This window comes from Ailuropoda melanoleuca, chromosome 1, assembly GCF_002007445.2.
Source record: "Ailuropoda melanoleuca isolate Jingjing chromosome 1, ASM200744v2, whole genome shotgun sequence".
In the NCBI taxonomy this organism is placed as follows: domain Eukaryota; kingdom Metazoa; phylum Chordata; class Mammalia; order Carnivora; family Ursidae; genus Ailuropoda; species Ailuropoda melanoleuca.
Genome location: NC_048218.1, coordinates 75515721 through 75538060, shown reverse-complemented (window position 1 = coordinate 75538060; position 22340 = coordinate 75515721). Strand labels below are relative to the sequence as shown.

Genomic DNA, 22340 nt, shown 5'->3' with positions numbered 1-22340 from the left:
GGAGGCTGGTGTGTTAGGGCCAGAGCCAGAGAAAGAGCAGCCAGAGCAGCCCAGGGCTGGGGGTGCTGGGGCTGGATCACTGGGGGCTTTGGAGGCCATAAGACATCTGAGCAGAGGATGGACAGGATCTAACTTACATTTCTAGTAAACTGCTCTGACGGCTGTATCTTGAAGACCAGGTGTTGGGGGAGACAGTGTTGGTAGAGGGATGGCAGAAGCAGGAGAACTGGTCAGGAGGTTGCTTCAGTAACCCAAGTGAGGGATAATGGAGGCTGGGATAATGGAGGCTGGGAAAGGTCCTGGGAAAATAATCAGAATTTGGCTGTGTGGTAGGCTGAAAAAGAGTCCCAACCATGTCCCCATCCTAATACCTGGAACCTTCTAGCCAATGGTACTTTGCAGATGTGGTTAAATTAAAGATCTTGAGATGGGGAGATTATTCTGGGTTATTCATGTGAGCCCAGTGTGCTCACAGGGGTTCCTCTAAGAGGGATGCAGTGGTGTTAGAAGATAAGTCATGATGGAAGAAGAAGAGAGAGAAGAGAAGAGGCGATGCTGCTGGCTTCGACGTCCCATAGGGTAAGGGGCCATGAGCCAAGGAATGTAGCTGGCCTCTAGAAGCTGGAAAAGTCTAGGAAGAAGTTCTCCCCTAGAGCCTCCAGAAGAAATGCAGCCTGGCAGACTTCTGACCTCCAGAACTATAAGATTAAAAAAAAAAATGTGGCATTTAATCCACTTCATTTGTGGCAATAAGAAGCAAATACAGGCGAGTTTATGGGTTAGAGTCAACAATGTTTACTGATGGACTGGATGTCAAGTGCATGGGAAAGAGAAGCAGGGATAACTCTAGGAATTTATGTTGGAAGCACTGGAAGGATGCTGTGTCCTGTGGTGTGATGGGGAAGACCTGCTAGAGTGACGCTGAGGGTCCGCATGGCAATGCCCTCTCCTCTCTTATGTGGCCAAGAGGCTGAGCCAGGAGGACGCACACAGGAGGTGCAGACAGCTCAGCTGGCCGGGGGTGTCTGTGCCGCCACCGCCCTTCCCCCGGTTTACCCCGCAGAGTCCCCCACTCTGCGCAGCCTCTCCGTCAGCCCTCCCTCCCACCTCTCTGATGGCAGAGGCAGCACAGAGCCGGATGAGATTAGACACATACATTTTATTTTAAGGCACAGCTGAGAAAACACTCAGGAAATAAAAGTTGTTTTGACGTAAACTGTATTATCTGGAGGACTGTTGATGGTTTGCTGATGGGGTTCTCAGGCTGTGGGACAGATTCCTTACACTGAGCATCGCTGAGACAGTCACTTACAACTACCGCGCTTCTGTCCTCACCACACTTGGCTATCCTCGGCCAGTGACACGTGTCATGTTAGGGTAGGAGAAGAGCTCTGGGTCAAGGAGATGGGATACCCGCTCATGACTCTGGCTCTGCTACTCAGCTGCTGTGAGCCTCAGTTTCTTCATCTGTAAACTACAGGTGTGGGAGCCAATGTTCCCCACGAGCCTCCTGGAACCTGGTTCTCTGGTTCTCACTGATCTCAGTTGTGTGACTTGGAGGGATGCTTGCACAAGTGTTTGGCCAGCCAGGATCTCGGCACCCACCATTCTGTCTCGGGTCCTGAAGAGCAGGCACTGACCTACTTCTCTCATCTTCTCTTCCCTGCTGTCCTGCTGGGGATTATTCTGACCCTAGAGCTGTCACTGGCCAGGCTGCATTGGAGAGCTTGCTTCTATACCAACTGGTCCACGATTCACATGTCCATGGGACTTAGCAGTGAGAACACACTCCGTTTGATAGAGTCCAAGGCAGATGGCCATGCTTCCTTTCCAGACTGAACATCAAATGCCAGGAACTCAGTGAGGGGCACCTCCTTCTGGCTTGGAGCTTTGCGAGGCGGACACACAGGCCAGGTTCCGGCCACCTTCTGTTCCGGTTTGCCTAATGATGCTTTTGGCAAAAGACAAGGAAGAACAGAAAAAGCAAAGAAGGAAGTGAGTAGTCTGTTAAGGGAGTGTGGCAGGCATCCTTTACCCTTTGGGAGGAAGTTTCCATGCAAACAAAACACAAAACAAAACACCGGCATACCGCCGCATCCCAGGAGGCTGGGCAGATCGGCCATGTGAACGAGCTCCCCATCCTCCCCCCGGGCCGGCTTGCTGAGTTGGAGCACCTCAGGTTCTGTGATAGGAATTCTCGTAAGTTCTGCCATTTCTCTCCATTCTGGCTGTAGGGAAAGCGACATGTCTCACAGCAATAAAGACTGAATGACAGTTGCCATGTATTGTGCAATGCATGTTATATAGACTAATAAAGGCTTGGATAAATAAGCAAGTGGATTAAAGGGATATTATCTATTTACTGTGCAACTCTATAAATGTTACATCACACTTTTGGTTCTCAAGGGCCACATTTATAAGCCAAAAATTCTAGCCAAACCATTTAGAATCAAAAAAGATATCGAATATCAACACCATAGTCATTCACTGTCGACGTTGGAGGGTCCTTCAAACCAGCTTCTATAGGAAGTAGTCACCATCATTATGGTTTTCAAAATGTTCTCCCACCCATTTTTATTACTCATTTTCCAAAACAGCCCCATGAACTAGGTTTTGTTATTATTCTCCTTGCTCAGCTGGGAGAAGAGAGACTCTGAGGGTCTGAGTGGACCTAGGGCCTTTTACTAACTTCAAATGGGAAGAGCAGGCATCCCCTTTCCTGGAGACATGGGGTTTCGTGGGCCTCACCCCCTTTTGTTTGGTTTGTCTCCGTCTTGGTGGTTCTGTCTCTTTCCTGCACTTCACAGCTCTGTTGTCTTCCTTTTACACTCCCTTTTCTGAGGAATGAAACCAAACTACTCTCATTTTCACCAGAGATGTTTGCCCACTTCTCTGAAGCCGCCTTCAAAAGCACATTTTCTATCGCAAGAACTTATCAAGGTATTTTTTCTTTTTTGTCCTAGACAAAGGCAATTTCCTCCTTAAAAAGAATGATTGTGAAAGTTGTTAAGATAATACAGTTTATTGTCTCCAAGATTTTCTTCTGAGGAGCTGGCAGTTATTCCCATAATGATAAAAATGCACTCCTCTCACACCACATTTACACCCTGCTGCCCTGGGTCTGTGCCATTCTGTGCTCACAACTTTTCATTTCAATGCGAAATAGTGGTATACTCTTTAAAAAACATTCAAAATGGTAATTAATCTGGGCAATGTACTTTTTAAAAAAGGTAACAAAGTTTCTTTCCAGTCTTTTAAATAAAGAGATAAGGGTAGACCCAACTCTGAGAATGACCAAAGGCTTCCCAAGGAAATGAGCTTCAGGAGGATGGCATATTCCCTCAGGTGCGGGAAGAGGCGGAGGTGGTGTTTCAGGCGGAGGAAATATGGACAGATGAAAGTAGAGAAGCATCAACAAGCATGGTGTGTCAAGGTGACACAGAGGGAAAAGTGAGAGGGGATTCTGGAGGAGTAAGCTGGGCAGAGGGAAGGCGGAGCTATCCACCCTGTCCTGGTGATTTCTTAGAACTGATGGGAGGCCCGGTGGAGATGAGAGATGGGAAACTCTCATAAAGTTGAGAGCACTGCAAGAATATAAGGCAAGCAGTGTTTGTTTGTGTTGATGTTGCTATTTACGTGTTCGTATCGTTATTACCAACAATCTGAAGTCAGCCGTGTGTCTCTGACAAGAATGATCTGATTCAGTGGCTGGCGTGGTTTAATTATCTTGTAGGTTGTTCTTGGTCCTAGGAGTGCAATAGGGGATGACAAATGAGAGATAGGGCACCTGTTTCTCTCAGGTACTGCAGATTCCTACCCACAGCCCTGGGGTAAACTCTGTGGTGGTAGGTGATGCTTTGATGGAGTGTTTTTCCATGGGGTTCATGAGCTGCAGTGATCCACTGTCACCAGTCTTGGCGAGCCTTGGAAGAGAGTGTGGGGGTGGCTTTCTTAGAGATTGCCTCTCTCTGTTTAATGTCATAATGAATCCTGAAATTCAAATTCCAAAGGAATGCGTCTAGGGTGGATGGGTGGGTGGATGGGTGCAGGGGTCAACCAAATGCCGAGGAGGTGGGCAGAATTGTTAGCCTGAGCTGAGGCGGGCTGCCGTGCTCGTTAAGATTCATGGGTGTCAGTATTCTTTGGCAATTGATCTATGAGCTGAATTTTATGAAAAGAAACAGAATTAGTGGAAGAACCCAACGAAGTTTGTGAGTTGACTCTGGAGATTTGACTGGGTGATTTCTTCTTCGTGGTGGAAGGATGAGCCCACGCAAGGTAATCTTTGGCTAGGGGAATGTGATAGAAGCTGGTCCTCAGGAACCCCCTCTCTAGTTAGAAGTCTTAGAATCAGTCATCTATTTTGTGCTCTTCTTATTTTCTTTATTTCCATTCGAGTTTTTCTCAGTGTTTGGTAAATTTCATGTTGAATATGTCAGCCTGTCTCCGTTGTGCTAAGGAAAACAAGAAGAAAGATTATGTTTACCTTAAGCTGCGAAGAAAAAAGGGAAAGTACCTCTCTCATCTTCTCCCCCTCCCCAGCCCTGGGAGATGGGGACTTCCCTTGGTGGTGGCAACAGGAATCAAAATAAAACAACTCTTGGGAAAGATAAAAGCTCAGAGGAAGTGGTGAGATGCTGGTGCTGCCCGCCCTCTTCACCTGCTAGACCTGTTTCCATGTGTATTCCTCTCTGCGGGATAAAGATCTCAACCACTGAATGGAAAATTCTTATTGTGTTCTTCATATTCGCCATAGCAATTCCTTCCATGGTGGTGTTTTGTTTTGTTTTGTTTTGGTTGAGACTCCTTTTAATAGGCTACTTATGGATAGAATCTGTGGAGAAGAGGCAATGAGGCATAACTGAAAGGGCGCCTTATAAAGATCTCAGTTGGATTTTTGGCTTTGTGTTGTGGCTTGACTTTGGATACATCACCAAACTTTACTTCCCTCCCTATCATGAGATTTATAACATCCCCTTCGTGGGATGGTTGGAGAATTTGGGACAATGTGTTAAAAGTACCTATTAATTTGTACATGATAGACGTTTAAGAGGTATTGGCTTTTATTGTTATTGCTTTTTATTACATATAAACTGAAGTAATCTGGTGTAAGACCCTCCTGGGGGCTAGGGTTAGAGAGCATAGGCATGGCCTATCTCACTTTTCTTTTGTTAAGAGAAGTAGTTTGCTGTGGGGCAATAGCACAGGCTGTAGACCAGACCACTCATGGAAACCTCAGCAAGTTATTCACTCTTCTTTTTTTTTTTTTTTTAAGATTTATTTATTTATTTGAGAGACAGAGAGAGCAGGCTAGGGGCAGAGAGAGAGAAGAAGACTCTCTGATGAGTGCAGGGCTCGTGAGGGGCTCCATCCCATGACCCTGAAATCATGATCTGAGCCAAAATCAAGAGTCAGATGCTTAACCAACTGAGCCACCCAGGCACCCCAAGTTATTCACTCTTGTTTCTCCTCAGTTTCTCCAGCCATCAAATGAAGGGATAGCATGAGAACCAAATGAAACAAATATATTGAGTACCTAACAGAGTACTGCCCCCCCCAGCTTAAAAATAGTAAATCCTGCCTTTTGTTCTTCTTATCCACATCTGCCTGCTTCCCCTCACCAACTACTTTTTGTCAGGGGCCAAGACTGTGCAAAATATCCCATTGTCTAGACTCAGAAGAAGCCTGGCATTCAGTCTAAATACAATGATTATGTCTGGGTCTTTATTCATTTTTTTGCCTTTATTCATTCCATTTTATACCATTCCATTCTGTGAGATAAATTTTAACTGAGTCCCTGTTATAACACAGGGATGATGGACTTACAGCAATTAATAGGATGGTTCTTGCTCTTAAGGAGCTCACAGATCAGTTGGGGAATGGCACAGTCTAGAAATCATGACATGAGACAGATAAGGAACACACTGTGAAAGGGGGTCAAAGTCAAGGTGGGTGGCATCTGAAAGGTGGAAGGAAAGGCACAGTCTGGTGCAAGCTCCATGGAAGAGGTGAGTTTGGAATGGTCTTGGGAGCTGTGAAGACTCCCTGTAGGTGGAGGGGATGGGAGGGCCTCTGGGCAGAGGGAGCGTCCCGAGAAAAGGCATGGGTGTAGAAGTGTGTGAGACATATTTGGGGGAATGGTGACAGTTTAGTTTGGCTGGAGTATATGATCTATGAAGGGAAATAATGGGGAATAAGGATGAGATGCTGTTGTTAAGAGTTTTTAATGACAGGACAATAATTTTGTACTCAGTTTGATTTGGAATGAGGAAGCATTGAGAGCTTTTTTGAGCAAAAGGGTAACTAATATGACAAGGAAGATACAATAAGTTGTATCAGAGGTGGTATTTGCATCTGGCTCTAACAACAGCCAGACAATGCCATTTATCTTGGTCTTTGATGGCTGATATGGGAGAGGAAATGTGGCGGTGTTCCAAGTTCTGAGTCAAAAGGAAAGTAAGGACACGGAGGTGGGAAAGCCTCAGAAATCATTTGAAAACAGATGAATCTAGGCTGTTATGAACATAACATACAAGTCGGGAAATTTGGAGAGATGACTTCAAATATCATGATAGGATCTCGAAGCTCCTATCAATGATGCTGGTTTCTCTTTTAGAGGAGATCAGAGTACACATAAGGCTATCAAACAAAAACTCCAAATGAGTTTACTGTTTCTTTGAAGTCAGGCTTCTTGGAAGGTCTGTGAACTATTAAAGCATTTTTTTCTTTATTGTGGTAAAATACCCATAACATAAAATTACCGTTCTAACTATTAAGTGCACCCATATGTTGTGCAATCATCACCACTATGTAGTCCAGAACTTTTCATCACCCCAAAAGGAAACCCTAACTATTAAGCTGTCACTCTCCACTGCCTGCTCCTCCTGGCTCCTGGCAAACAGAAAAGCCTGAACAGATAAACAAAATGGGGGTAGCCAGGCAATGGAATATTATTTAGCCATAAAAAGAAATGAAATATGATACAAGCTACAATGTGGATGAACCTTGAAAGCATTACACTATATACATTTACATTTTGTTTTTAATTCAATGTTAAGAAACAATTACCAGATGTAATCTCAGTTTTTATGCAATGCAGTGATAATTTGCAGTAGAAAATATTTTCATAGGTTGCAGCAATTACACTCTAGCTTAGTGATTCTTGACTAGGGCTCTGCAAACACTTGAAAGTTTCTGATAAGTTTCGGGGGTTCATGACATGATCAGTTCTAGATTTTTTCACTGAAGTCTCTCAATTATTAGATTTTAGCCTCTTGTTGCAAAAATTATAAAAAATGCTGTGGATAAAACAAACAAATCTGCAGGAGTTCGTTGAAGACCTCTGTTAGAACATACATAATATAGTTAAATAAATCGGGTGGTGAACTCTAGCTTCATCCTTTAAGGGTATGATTTTCAGCATATTCCTTCACTTCTCTGAGTCTCTTCCCTCATCTGCCAAACAGGTCTAATGACCATCGCTCCCTAATAGAATTGTCACGTACATAAAGCATGCATACAGTGTTGGCAGAGTACAAGGCACTAATATGAGATACTATTATCAGCTGGTTGTTAAAAATGAAACTATTGGTGCAGGGACGCATGGGTGGCTCAGTCGGTTGAGCACTGGGCTCTTGGTTTCAGCTCAGGTCATGATCTCATGGGTCATGAGATGGAACCCTATATCCGGCTCTGCACTCAGTGGGAAGTCTGCTTGAAGATTCTCTGCCTGGCGGTGCCTGGGTAGCGCAGCTGTTAGGCATCTGCCTTCGGCTCACGGCGTGATCCCCGCATTATGGGATCGAGCCCCACATCAGGCTTCTCCGCTGGAAGCCTGCTTCTTCCTCTCCCACTCCCCCTGCTTGTGTTCCCTGGCTGGCTGTCTCTCTGTCAAATAAATAAATAAAATCTTTAAAAAAAAAAAAATTCTCTGCCTCTGCCCCTCCCCCCACTCACTTACTCTCTCTCTCTCTAAAATAAACAAATAAATCTTTTTTTTTTAAACAAAAGAAAATAATGGTGCAGATTCCACCTGGTTCTGCTCTTTGGAGGTCTTGGAGTAACTTCTGAGGGGTTTGTTGAAATAATCCTGATGGTGATACGGTATCCTTTAGTTGACTGTGACCTAGGAGAGCATCTTTGGCACTTGTCACACTGAGCAGCGATGATCGTTGTCAACTTAGTCTTTCGTGCCCAGTCTCCCTACCTGTGAGATGGCGGTGACGTGTAGGACCTTCCCCACACGGCTGCTGTGGGGGATACATGATTAATATTCGTAAGGTCCTTACAGCACTTTCTGGCACATAGTTACATACTCCATAGGTATTTGTGAAATCACTAGAAATAAATAAATATAGGATACAAGCTGATCCAACATAGGGTTCCTAGTTTTTTCCTCTGAATGACTAATCTCACTGAGGCATTGATTCGACTTGATGACACCTAGCTTTAGTTGGTATTTTAAGTAAATTTGGGCATGTGCTAGCCCAAGCTATCTATGTTATGATTCAGGACAGGGCTGTGATGCACACTGACATGATTCAGCTAATCTGGAGACCTTGAGTAATGTCAGACTTGCTCGGGAAGCAAAAAGTTTGCATCTTTCCTTCAGTTTATGATGACTTCATAACCCATTGTTCTGGTTATTTTAATGAATTACTAGGATGAGGCTTAAGCCATAGTATTTCTAGGAGCAAAACAAGCTACTTTAATAAATTCTAAAGATTTCTGTGGTGTAACAAAATAGAGCGAATGGGAAAATAAGTGCTTTGATACTAAAACCTAATGTAAGACTTCAGGATGGTCAATCCTCACTGTGTCCTGGCTCAGTGTCGACTTAAGGAATTAGGTTTCTATGGGTATCACCAGGGCCTCCCCCACAACTTCTTAAAAATTACAAGTCACAGGGACCTCTTTTGAATACCCAGGGAACAGGGGAGTTTCTCTGGTTGAATTGGGATGGCACCCACCAGCTCTCCCCTGGGGATCAGCCTGTCCCTCCTGGTAGCCCCCAAGGCACCTTAGTGGGACTTCTAGGGCTCCCTCAAACTCATTCTGGAAACTACTGGGTAAGAGGAGACTGTAAACGTTTAGCTAATAGTCTGTGGTTCTAAAAATACATGTTTTTTTTTTTCAAATAAGGTAAACTTCTTTTTGCATAATAAATAATACATATGTACGTTTGCTTGTATTTTCCACAGAAACAGGGACTTTGCTATTTAAATGGATGCTCTGCTAAAATGAAAAATTCTTTTGTAATATGAACAATTGCTCTTCGACAACTCTGTTTTTGAAATTCTGTGTTCTATCCTTCTTACAGTGGGATACTTTTGGCCGGAAACACCATTGTGAAAACTTAGGATATTACTAGCTTTCTGTTCAGTTTCTACTTTTTGAGTCACTGGCATTTGTCATTCCTTTTACCTCTCTTCAAAAGTGGGATAATCTGAAAAAAAAAAAAAGCTTCCGTTTAAAAAAAGGTATCTGAAATTTCACAAAGTATGCTGGCATCACAGCAATCCATGAATATTTAATCATTATCAAGACAGGAGGTTGGAGAAAAAAATCAGGCTGTGATATTTGGGAACAGCAGGTGTGGGAAAGAGGGTGCTGACACCCTCTGAAAACGGATATGGCATGTTGTTCCCTCTGCAGTTCCCACGTCACCTGGGGTCCCAAACGTGCTTGCAGAAAACTCGAGGGAGTGGGAGCTTGTCCTCACTGGCCCCACACCCTTCACGTGGCAGAGAGTCTTCCAGTTCCCTTTGTGGAACTCCTTTCCTTCACAAAACTCTTCCCGCTCTCTCTTCTGTGGGCCTTGGCGTGATGCAACTGGTTGTGACCCCCACATCCCTTGGCACCTTTTTTCCCTTTTTGCCTGGCATATTGTCGTTATGTCTTATATGTCTAATAACTCAGTGAGAGTCCAGGGATCAATCGCAGAATTTGGGATGGAGACTATTGAAACTCGGTTTTCACCCAGGAGCTCTCAAATCCACACATCAGGAGCAAGACAGGGATGAAAGGCTTGTGGGTCAGATAGGGACCGTCACCTGTCTTCTGACTTGATCACACACTCCACCTGCCCTACCATACAGTGCTCCAGCCACACAGGTTTCGCCACTGCTTCTGCGAGGTGGAGACTGATGTGTCCCATGAGCTCCCGCCCTGGGTTTTTGTGCAACTTGCTGCCTGGTGGAACTCTAGGTCAGGAGACCGAGAAGGTGCAGTGCTCTAGTTCTCAAACTCTCAGACGCACACCAGCCACCCAGCAGGACATCTTAACGTGGGGATTCCTGGGCCCACCCCCAAGGGTTCTAACCCAGTAAATCAAGAATGAGACCTGAGAATATGCACTTTTTACAAGAGATTCTCAGTCAGGTGGTCCTGGAACTGCCTGAACATCAAATTCTGTCTTTGGGGTTCTCTTTCCTGGGCCTGGCGCTGAAGGATGCCTTGGCCTAAAGGTCCTCGCTGAGACTGGAGTCATGAAGCCCAAACTGTGGGGCTGGCTTTGGTTCTGATGGTCACAGACCGTTCCCTGTGTGCAAAATTCCTTATTTTGCAAGAATGTGACCAGGGCAAGGACTAAGAGAGACAAAAGGAACACTCCCCCCCTCTTTCCCCACAGGATCTGGGGAACATCTGAGGCTGTCCGCTTGCATTCTGGTCACAGCCCACAGGAACTCATCAAATGTCAAGACAGAATCACTCAACAGAGTCCTCCACACATAATAATGATGAAAATAAAGTATAAGCTTCCCAGTCTGAAATTCAAGACCCTCAGTAATATGGCCTTAGTCTCCAGCCCACCATCCCCCTCATTCTCCACACATCCCGTCAGAGCAGGGTGACTCTTCCAGTAACTGTTCTTGGGGGCAGGGCTCAGTCTAAATCACATCACTGGGGAGTGAGGACCCCATGGCTCCAGGGCCCCTCCTTGGATACTAGGGGCACCCCCATCCTGATGTGTCTCCATCACCTGAGTGGTAACCCTGGCATCAGAAGAATTCTCTAGCAGCTTCCTCTCTGGGTCCCCTCCTGTGGTCAGCACTCAACTGTTTGAACTGCATTATTTTATTGCTTTTGTTATTTTGTCATGCCAACATAGGTTCTAGAATATAATCTTACTCTGAAAATCAGTTCCTAAGTCATGACATTGAAATGAAGATGACAGTGGTTTGGTTCTTAGAAGCACAGAAGGCCAGCCCTGGAACGGCCCTCATTCTGCATATGTCCAACCCTCCTTGTATTGTAGACCAGGAAGCCCAAGTCCAGAGAGAAAAGCTTTCCCAAGTGCGTGCTTGCCCAAGTCCACCCAGGACGTTGATGAACCAGAAGTGACTCTCCATACATCCACAGGTGTGTCATTCCTTTCATACTAACTAGTGTCTTTCACCCTCCCTTGGAGTCTCCGTGTTTCTTCTCCTTTTTTTTTTAATGCTTTATTTATTTATTTGAGAGAAAGAGAGAGCACAAGTGGTGTGCAGAGGAACAGAGAGAGAGGCAGACTCTCCGCTGAGCAGGGAGCCGGATGCAGGGCTCAATCCCAGGACCCTGGGATCATGACCTGAGCCGAAGGCAGATGCTTAACCAACTGAGCCACCCAGGCGCCCCTGGGTGCTGGAGTCTCCATGTTTCTAAAGCTTGTCTTTCTTGCATGTCCCTTGGGATAGTCTCTTTATTTACAGGTTTAAGTTTTGTCAAGTTTTGGCTGCCTCCTTTGAGGAGAGACACGTGACATGTGAATGCCCTCTGGCGATCAGAACTTTGAATAGGAGGGAAGAAGCAGCGGTAATAGTTCCAATGCACTGCAGTTTTAAAGTAGCAGGCTCACCCTCAGTTTAATTTGACCTCTCTATGCTGAGCAACAGAATCTGCTGGTCGCTGCCCTGGGTGTGGTGTTAGGTTACCTGCGGGAAGAGGAGTGGGCTCGGCCCCTGTGGGTCCCAAACACATAGAAAAGAGAAGTAATTCAAAAGGGAATTGCTGCTGAGAGCAGAATGGGAAACTGACTTACAGCGTGAATGTGGGTCTGTTTGTTCTCAAACCTGGAGTGGATTGTCTCACTGATAAAGGGTGGCCTGTGACGGCTGTCTGAGGTCTGCTCTGAAAGCCTGTCTAGCTCTGTGATGTCAGGGGGGAGTGGATGGTTTCCACATTCACTCCAGGCCAGCCCACACGTCCTCCAGAGCTCCCTGAGCAGGGAGGAGCCCTGTGTGCTTACAGGAATGGCGAGCCACACCTTGGGCATGAGTCAGGCCCCCCATCCACCCAAGATAGGGAAGGTTGATAGGGGTGGGGCCTGTGGCAAGTTTCGTGTTCTCCCACCTTGTCTTTGGTTGAATATGTATAGTGAAGGGAGTTCCGTGACCAGGTTCTGCCATGTGGGGGGGGATCCCTTTGCTCCACTATCAGGGCCTGGCAAAGCTGCTCCGTTGTTCTCTTCCTCCTGATGCTTTTCCTTTTACATTGTTTCGGGGCATTGGGTTTCTAAGACTGGCCGCACTATTTGCAAGCCTCGTTGGAAAATGAAAATGCAGACCCCTTGTTCAAACAGTAAGAATTTCAACATGGTGGTAGCTGGACACAACCTAGCGTGGGGCCTTTCAGCCACAGGGCCCTGGGCTCCTGCACGGGCTGTTTGCCCAGGAAGCCACCCTGGGTGGGGGAGGATCAGGGAGTGGGACAGGGATGGGGGGGAGAGGACGGGGGGGGGCGGTTATCAGGCCAATAGACATCAGGCTGTTGCCTAGAACCAAAACTAAAAATGATGAGAAATCTTGCCCAGCTGCACTGAATGTGAAAAATGACACAAGTGTTAGTGCATCTTGGTGGCCGGAGAGTTTCAAGCTATTCCACGTAGATTCTGTAACAGTCAAGAGCTGACTTTATTTTGTGAAGGAGAAGCAGGCGAAGCTAGGAAAGATGACCCACGGAAGGTCACGCTGCTTGGTGGTGGTGCCTGGGGACCAGGTCTCGGGCCTTGTCACTTCGGTACCCTTTCTAGCCCTTTGGAGAGCTGGGTATCAGTGAAGTTGTTCTCTCTCACTGTGGGTAAAGTTGGAATTTGGGAACAAGAGTGAGATGCGGGAAGGGAAATGAGATCAATGATAACTGAATGGAGAAAACAAAACAGCTTCGCAAGCCAGAGCAGTTTGTCTGAGTCCTATCTGATACACAACATACAGCAAAACAGACAAATGTCTGTGCGGCAAAACAAAACTGGAAGAAGAAGATATTGTCAAATAAAATACGCATATTTCCAACCAGCCTTGAGCTCATCTGATAAGGGACAGATTGTCCAGAGTAAATAGAGAGAGGAAGAAAGATGCTTTGGGCTGAATTTAGTCCCCTGTCAAAATCACAGGGAAGCATCATGCTTCCCCTCCTGTTTGTTGTTTCCCTGGTGGCCAGGCCTCGTAGGACCACATAGGGGAGCAGAGTAGTTCACACACCTGTGCATTTGTCTGTCTGTCTGTCCATCCATCCGTCCCTCCATCCGATGTCTTTTGAGCACCTCTATTGCCATTGTCCTGTGCTGGATCCTAAAAAGAATGTTTAAGACACGGCCCCTCCCTTTAAAGAGAGCAGACAGGTAAGGATCAGGGGAGAAGACTAACCACGGTGGAGCGTAATGCAAGTGAGGCCTGCTGTGTGCTGTGGGACTCAAGAGAAGGGGAAATTCACACTGCCTACATGTCTCAGCGGATAACCTACCAGCAGGTTCCTGTTGGCTTCAGCAACAATGTCTGCTAATGTCTGTTCATCATCCCCGTGCTCCTTTTCACCAAAAGACTCCTGGGGAGGAGGCAGGGCTGGGGAGTAGGGATGTGGGATTCTTACAGATGCAACCCATTTACTCTCTAGGGCGTATGTCTGTGAATCAGTCCTTCTCTGCAGGAGGGGGAAACCCTGGGCTGGAGCTCGTTCTGGTTCAGACCTGGTGAGGATCTGTGCAGACTTGTGCTTTTTCCCATCCATCTGCTGCCCCGGGCATGACTGAAAAGGGAGTAGCCCTGCCGAGGTCAGGGAGAGGGCAGGTAGGGGATCATCAGGGTCACCCTGCCCCCATCTGCAAAATGGCAGGAGGGGAGGTCTAATAAACCTGGGTTTCCTAACCTAAATAAGCAACAGCTTACATTTTCCATCAGTGACAGCAGGACTAAAGTAGAGGGGGAATTGTAAAGGCTGTCACGGAAGAGAGAGAAGGGACCAGATGCCAAGAGAAATGATGTCTAAGTGCTTATCTAGTAAAATGGTCCTGTGATTCCCCATTCCTTGGTGGTGGAACACGTCTGTGTTAGAACTCCCATTGCATGGAAGAGCCAACTGAGGCCTGGGAAGGACATAGCTACTTGCCAGTTGATTCCAGGGAGTGGCGATGAGAGCCCAGAGCCCAGGTTTTCTGTGTGACGTTCTTCCAACGGCTGTTCCCCTCCTGGCTGTAGAGTTGCCGCCCCCATTACTGCAGGGTGCAGGGTGGCAGGAGCGCAGCGTGGGCTGGGAGAAGCATCCCATGGCCACTGGAAGCCTGGTGATACTTCGCTGCCCACAGACATAGATGTCTTCAGAATCTCTTGCCCTTTAAAATAGCATGCTTCAAACAGCAATGCATGGCTTGGTTCCAGGCTAGGATCCTGCACCTCTCAGCCACCTTCCCCTCTACCCCTGTCCGAGTATCAGAAAGATACCTATGGATGAGTGGAAACAGTTGTCTTGCAATCACTTCTCATGGCCCTGTAGTTTTGTGGTGTGGAAGTGGAGTGACCTAGATACTACTTACGTGAAACCCTCTTTTCATCCTGGGGTCTATAGTGAGGAGGGCGTAAATCAGTTGGATGAGGGGACAGTGGTTCAGTCCATCTCCCAGTTAATTTCACTGTCTGCGCTTGTTGAATGCCAGCTCTCCCGACCAGCCCAGAGCTAAGGCTGTCTCCTCCCCCACGAAGCCTCCCTGGATTGCTCCCTGCTCAGGATTCCCGCAGCTGTAGTTCTGATTCTATCCATGGTGCTTGGGTGTTCATCACTTTCTACATATTTTATTTTCCTGAGTCTTCATGCCGGAGACTGTGTCTAGTTCATTCTTCTATCCTTGTCTACACTGAGAACTGAGAATGGCCAAGGTGGTTTCTCAGTTAACTACCCACTCATTGAATGAAGGCATAGATTGATTATGTCCTAGACATTATGGAGGCATGAAAAAGACAGGTGGCTATGTAATGTCTTTTCACTGCTCATACTTTATACTGACTCTATGTAGAAAAGTCTTATTTGGGTTTCAAGATCAATTCATTATGATTCAATTATATTTTCTAGCAGTTGTTACTGTGTCAACTCTTGTCCTAGGTTCATTTCCTATGCTTCTCCTTTCAAATGCAACACCTTTGAAGGTGGAATGATACCCCCAACTTACAGATGATCAAAAATATCAGCTCAAGTGTTGGTGGTTCTCTCCCATAGGTTGTAAAACCATTCGATGGCCGATTAGGATTCATTAAGCAGATATTCCTTGATCATCATTCATTCAATATGTATTTACTTACATATTGGACATTGTGGGGAATGTATGGGAGAGTAAGATGAGGTCATTAGCCTCCAGGGGCTCACAGTCTAATGAGAGGGACATATACTTGAATGGAAAACCTTGCCATGTGGCAAACACTCTAGAAGAAATACTGACCAGAGATTCTTCATGCTTATGTGTCTGTGTTCTCATGAAGATATACTGCTCTGCCTGTCCTCTATATCTTTGACCAAAAGGGGTGATGATGCTTAAAATCCCAAATAGCCAACAAATCAAGTCATCACAAAAGAATACTAATAATAGGAATGAAGGCTTCAGGCTTAAGCTTCCTTACAGCTAATGGGGAGAATGCAGATGACACGGGGGAAGGGACAGGAGGCTGCTTCTGCTCACCCCATCAGAAGATTTCAATCAGAGAGGAAGTTGGCAGGAAAATCCGGGCCTTCTTGAAGAGAGGACGAGAGACAGGTGTGTCACTAGAACGAGAAAGGCCCCACCCACAAACCTGTCCCTGACAGGTTGAGTTCCACCCTGTAAACATCTTCAATCCTTTCATTTGACCCTTTGTTTGAGACCAAGCACATAACTCTCAAGCCACTCGGTGAGGCAGGGTTCAGGCGGAGGGGGTGACAACACAAGGGCACCCTCGTGTTGGGCTGCATCTGAGCCAACCACACTTTCACTGGCCACTCCCTGTGCTCTGGCCCCCCTCATCTGAGAAGAGAAAGAAGAGCCTTGAGAATCAACCACAGCCTCGTCAGGTAAGACCAGGTGGTTTGTCCCTGGTTCTGCAACGAGATGGGGTTTCTCTGTATGTGTTGATTGTTCCTTGCCCCTAGCCTGTCTTTCTGGTCACTTCCACCACTGACTGGTAGTTCTATCTAGGCTTGTAGGTTGCCTCAACCACAGGAAAGTCCTCCCTTCGTCCTTACTGGCTGAGGTTGATGAGATTTGTAGACCAGCATTTTTCAGCCTATAAAATCACTTGACATACTTATCTATATATTGATTTTGATCTCAACTGCCTTATAAAAGTGGTAGGATAGGTATACTTTTCTCTATTCAATGGCTTAGTGAACAGAGGCTTGGCGAATTGAAGCGATTTGTTCCAGTATGATGAGCAGGCTAAAGCCAAGATTAGATTTGATTCCTCCTTCTCTCTTCCTCTTCTGTACCATCCAGCAGGTCATAGCTTATCTCAAAAAGCCAGGAAAAGTGAAAGGGCTTCCTGAACTGTCAAATGAGAAACAAAAGGTGTTATTTCCTTACAAGCAGGTTGGGAGGGATATTTTTGAACTCATCTGAGACAGATTTTATGATCATATACAGGCTCCATCAAATGGGGCTATTTCTAGAGAACAAATGAGAATATGTACATAAAGAGGCCTTGCAAACTGAAAAGTGATATGCAAATGTGGGAAAATGGCTCCGTGGAGCCCGAAACATGCTCTCCCTCTCTGTAGGAGAAGGCTTGCTATTGGGGCTGGGTGACACTCTCCTAATGTCAGCAGAAGTGTCATGAGGCACAGCTCACAAAAGCCCTGGGGAAATATTTAGCTTTTCCATCTTCCTGTGGTATGTGGAAAAGCAAATCTCAATGAGGGGGGAGGGAACACCCCCAAATCCTTTTCAAATTGACTCCTGCAATTTCCTCTCTTATGACAGCTATCATTATATCTCATTGTTCTATAGTTTTAAGAAAATCTCATCTTCAGTGATTATGTAGTTTATTTTTTAAGATGCTAATTTTAGCTATCATTTTCCCTTCATGCTCAAAAGGTCGTATCATTCTTAGCTGTGGAAGGAAATATTTTGTGCGTGCATTTGTGCATGTGTGTGTGTGTGTGTCTGTTTGAGTTTGTTGTGACAGTGCTAATATTCATCCCCATGAGCCCCCCACAGCACAGTGGGTTGCCAGGCTACACCATCTTTGGCAGGCACTTAGTGTCTGGCTGTAAGCATCTTGAAGAAGTCACTTAATCAATTACCTCATTCGAAATGGAGAAACTGAAGCCCAGAAAGATGACATGATGTGTCCAAGGCCACAAGGCCAGCGATCATTAAAGCCGTCAGTCAAACACACATTCCTACTCTTCCACTGCCCACGGCGCATAATGAATGGTGCCGGGCACCCCTCAGCAGAAGCAGGAGCCGTGTCATTTGGGGGAGTGGACCCAGATTTCTTTAAGATTCCTTTCAATGAAACATTTTAGAGCATTTTGGCCTTTTCTTAGCATTCGATGGAAATGTCATACGCTGTAAAGTAGGGGACTTTTGTAGAGAAGACTCTTCCTTATTACCTTGGTTCTTGTGCAATATTTGTTTCAGCCAAACTCTGGAGCTTCTTCTTACGTGTAGGGTTAGATGCTCAAGCACTGGCAGCATCTTCATTTTGTTCAGCCAATCTAGATCTTTGTATCTTCTAGGACCCTTATAGAGATGTCACCCAGTTTAACTGGTTGTAATGCTGCTTGATCTTGAATTCAGAACTGTAGAACTCAATGGCAGGGTTGAACTCTGGACTTCCTTTAATCCAGGGGCTGCAGACCAGCAGCCACAGGTGAGTCCAGCATTCGGAAGTGTTTTGTTTGTGGTGCAGTGGTAAACAAAATTGAACTAGTTGCAAACATTTCACATCCAGGAAATTTCTTGTAAAAGTTCAGATATATCATTTTTCAGGAAGATCAGAAGATCTGGTTATAATGGGTCCAAATACCCACATGGAAAACACATCGGCTGGGTCTGGGCAGCATGTGCCTCTTATAGATGGAGCATGTATTCCCCGATCATTCACATCTCTGTAGGACCTGATTTCAGCTACCAGGTATTTGCATTTTTCAATGCTGGTCTCTTCCAATCTCTCATGGGCTCAAATCATTCTGTTTCAGGGGAAACCCAGTTCCACATAATAATAGGCCAGGCCACAGATCAATGTCACCAGGGAGAAGGTGAAATTAATTCTTTGGCCCTAACCTCTTATTATTTTCGAGGTAGGAAGAGAAATGATGATTTCAGCAGAACATGCCATTGGCCCTGAGACCAACCCAGGATATTAAGCCAAATGTTGAAGCTCAGTGACTTGAAAGCTTAAGTATTCAGCTACCTGACACAGTTCCAGCATAATCCCTGGGTGCCTACAAGAGAAAAATTGACAAGTGCAGGCTAATACTCTTTACTCAATAGAGCAATGTCACAAAAATAAGAAAAGAAATTATGATGTGTGATAGCACATAGAATACAACACAATGCTTCACATTCCCAAAGAATATAGAACAAATTGCTGAAATTCTGGAAACTAGCCCAATAATATGTTTTCTGTAATCTATTCACTAATAAAATAATCACTTCTTGATCACTTATAGTGTACCTCACCCTAAGCTGGGGGATTTAGGGATGAAGAGCCATGATGCTTCCCCAAATGTGTATGCAAATAACCACAACACAGGATAAAATATGATAAATGTTACAAGAAGAAGAAAGCCAATGTTGTCCATTTTGCTGAGTAAAGAGATCTTCATGAAAACTATGTAGGTTGCCCCCAGGATGATTGTAAGGAAGAAATGGCATTTGACCTGGGCTTTGGACAGATAGAGGTGGAAGAGTTTTGAGCAAAAGAAGAATTTAAGCAAACTCGTTAAGTCAGCACTATTTGAAGTGTACTTGAGAGAGAGAGAGCGCAAGAGAGAGAGAGCATTCATTGTGGCTATATAAAGGGCCAATGGGATGGAGGGGAACTGAGGCTAGAAATGTGGGTACGTACCAGATCCTGGGTGCTGAATGACAGGCTAAGGGCTTCCAAGGAGGCACAACATGGTGGATTCAAGGAACGCTGCAACTATTGACCAGACATTTAATCCAGTTTCACGGCTATCCAAGTCCATAATTTGGCAGCGACAGAATATCTGTGGAGGTACCACTAAGCTTAGCTTTAAGTTTAAAAAAAAAAAAAAGTAAGAAGAAAAAAACAGAACTGAGCACTTCTAAACACAGTGGACAGTATCAGATGCTTAGGGAGGAGGCAAAGTGGTAATACACAGAAGAATTACAAAGATGGATGAAAATATTTTTTTAAAACATATTGAGCAACTTGTAAGGAATACTTGGGGGAAAAAAAACATGGTTAAGATTTTTCCTTTTTTTTTTTTTTTAGAGCAAGTTTATTCCTCTGGGTTATCTGAAAGTTAGAAAAGTGATGTGCATAAGCTCTTGTGCGATGTGGAGCGTTATTTTTAGTTGATAAGCTTTTTCCTTTGGTCTGGAAAGCAGTCACCCCCCCCAAGGAATAGTTATAGAAGGTTCTTGGATGTCCTAGGCCTCAGCTCTTCCATTAAAACACTGCTGGAGAATTCCACAAATATTTGAAGGCTTCACTGTGGTCTCCAGCATTCCTGATGGGCTGAAGGGAAGGTTCTGGTCTTGTAAAGGACTCCACCAGTCACCAGAACAATGTTTCCACACACACCACAAGGTATTTGTATAATTAACCAGACTGTTCTAATTTTCATGTGCATGCTTGTGTGTGAGATTGGTTCAGCATTGTACCCAGCCCTCTAAGGCCTGTGCTTCAAGGGAAGTATGCAGGTGACGTGGCAGACGGTAAAATGAAGTATGGGAACAAGATTCATTCACTTAAAGCTATTTATTAAATAGCTGTTCAATACGAACATTCCTTCAAGTTTCATTCATTAAAAACTATTGATTGAATATGGGTTCTAGGGTTTAGGCAAACCTCTGCAATGAACAAAAAGAAATAATCTCTGACCTGAAGGAGCTTACATGTCTAATGAGACAGATGGAAAATAAACAAATCAATCAGTAAAGTATATAATAATGGAAATATAGAGAAAAAATAGGGAAAGGTGTAGGAAGGCTTGGAGAGTTGAGATTTTGGAGAGAGTGCTTAGGGAGAAATAAGTTGTTATTTGAGTAAAGACCCTAATGAGTGAGCCATGTAAATAACTGAAAAAACCGTGTTCCAGATACCTAGAGCAGCAAGTGCAAAGGTCCCGAAACAGCAGCATATCTGCCTGGCCCCTTTAAAGAATGTAGCATAGAGTAGACTGCGTGGAAAAATCTTAAGAAATAAAGTTAGAAAGATGATGATATGGTGAGGAAGGGGACAATGATAATGCAGGCCCTGTACGACACAGTAAGGACTTTGACTTTCACTCTGAGTAAAATGGGAGCCATTTGCAGATTTTGGACAGAGGAATGACATGGTCTAACTTACATTTCAAAGGGAATCCTTCGTCTGTGTGTTGAGAATAGATGAGTGTGGGGTGGGGAGAAGGCAGGCCGAAGCAGGGAGATTCACAAAGAAGTTATTTATAATCTGGATGAGGGATGTGGAAGCTTGGACAAGTTGGTAGTGGTGGAGATGAGGACATCTGTTTGAATCCTGTGGTTGAGATGGATTGAATGGGGAATAATGAGACAGGAAGGAGCCAAGGATGACTCCAAGGCTTTTGCTAAGCAACTGGTAGAAAGCAGCAGCCTCCTATCTAAGATGAAGAAGACCATGGCAGGGACAAGTTTTGAGGGAACACTAGATTGCTTTTGGACAGGTTAAGTTGGAGATGTTGAATAGTGAGTTCATATACAAATCTGAGATTCAGGGAGGATATCTGAGCTGAAGATAAAAAGTGGGAGTCATAAGTATATACATGATATTTACAGCAATGAGATTAAATGAGATGATCAAAGGAGTTAGTATAGACAAAAAGAGAGAGAGAGAGAGAGATTGAAGGATTGATTTGGATACTGCAAGGTTTTGTGTTAGGGAGGTGAGGAGAATTCAGTCCACAGTGAACCAAAGGGGAAAGGACCTGGTGGGGGCAGTTCTACACCAGCAGAGAGGAGATTCCCATCACTGAAATTGTTTAGAATCCTCAGCACATGGTCATAATGAAAAGCATTTTTCATTTACATTTTCGATAGACAATGTGTCCCTTTACCATCTGCACCCTGGAGCAGACCACTCCTTCTACTCCCACCACCCATTATTTCTCTCTGGTTCCATGGGAACCAAGGAAAAAAAAAATGGAGAAGGAGCAGCTGGAGTGGTGGCCCACAACAGGTGAGTGCCATGCGCTCTGGGATCCAAGTACAGAAGCTTTCTGAGGAGAAGAGAACACTCAGATGGCACAGATGCTACTGGGAGGTGGAGGGAGATGGGGACTGAGATCTGAACACACAGCAAGCAGTGTGGCCGGGTGGGATCAGGAGAGAATGGGGTAAGAGGAATTGGAGCTGAGGAACACAGATGGTCGTTTCAAGGATCTCATTTGTAGAGGGACCCAGAGAAAATGGACACAAAGTGGAGAGGAAAGAGAGGCTCCCCCCGCTTAAGATGGGAGGAAATGATAGAAATGTACTTTTATAGAGCTTGTAACTTGATTGATACACATACAGTATTTTATTTTTTCTACCTCTGTGAAGTCATCTTGGTAAGGTTAATCATCTTACATTTTTTCAGGGAAGGAAAATAAGCATCAGGGAGTTGAAATCATCTGCCCCAAATCTCACAGCAATCTAATAAGAGATGGGACTCAAATCTGGGCTCTGAAAATCAACTTCACTGTTCTCTTCTCTGCCACTGCCTCATCCTACACATATAGTCTCGGAGATCATGAAGAGCCTTAGAACTTTCTATAAAGCTTTACAAAGCTTTCACTTTGTCATTGTTTGAGCACCTTTCATACACCCCAGGGAATCTGGACTTCACAGCAGTGCTTCCTGACCGGCAGGTGCGGTTACACCAGATGCGGGATGTCTGGGGCCCAAGGAGGGAACAAGAACTCAGCATCTGCGTCAA

The 22340-nt window shown here is 45.1% G+C and overlaps 1 protein-coding gene across 2 annotated transcripts in view; it reads left to right on the top strand.

Annotated features, from left to right (window-relative positions):
• Positions 1–11302: 11302 nt before the first annotated feature.
• The window catches only part of TPRG1 (tumor protein p63 regulated 1), a 146915-nt gene continuing 135877 nt past the window's right edge, over positions 11303–22340 (top strand). The window contains exon 1 of one of the 2 annotated variants that reach the window (XM_019794748.2): positions 11303–11361. The gene's annotated coding sequence lies outside the window, so the exon portion shown is untranslated. Of the gene's footprint in view, positions 11362–15950; positions 16288–22340 lie in introns of those variants that run through there. The other variant, XM_019794747.2, reaches the window with a different exon arrangement.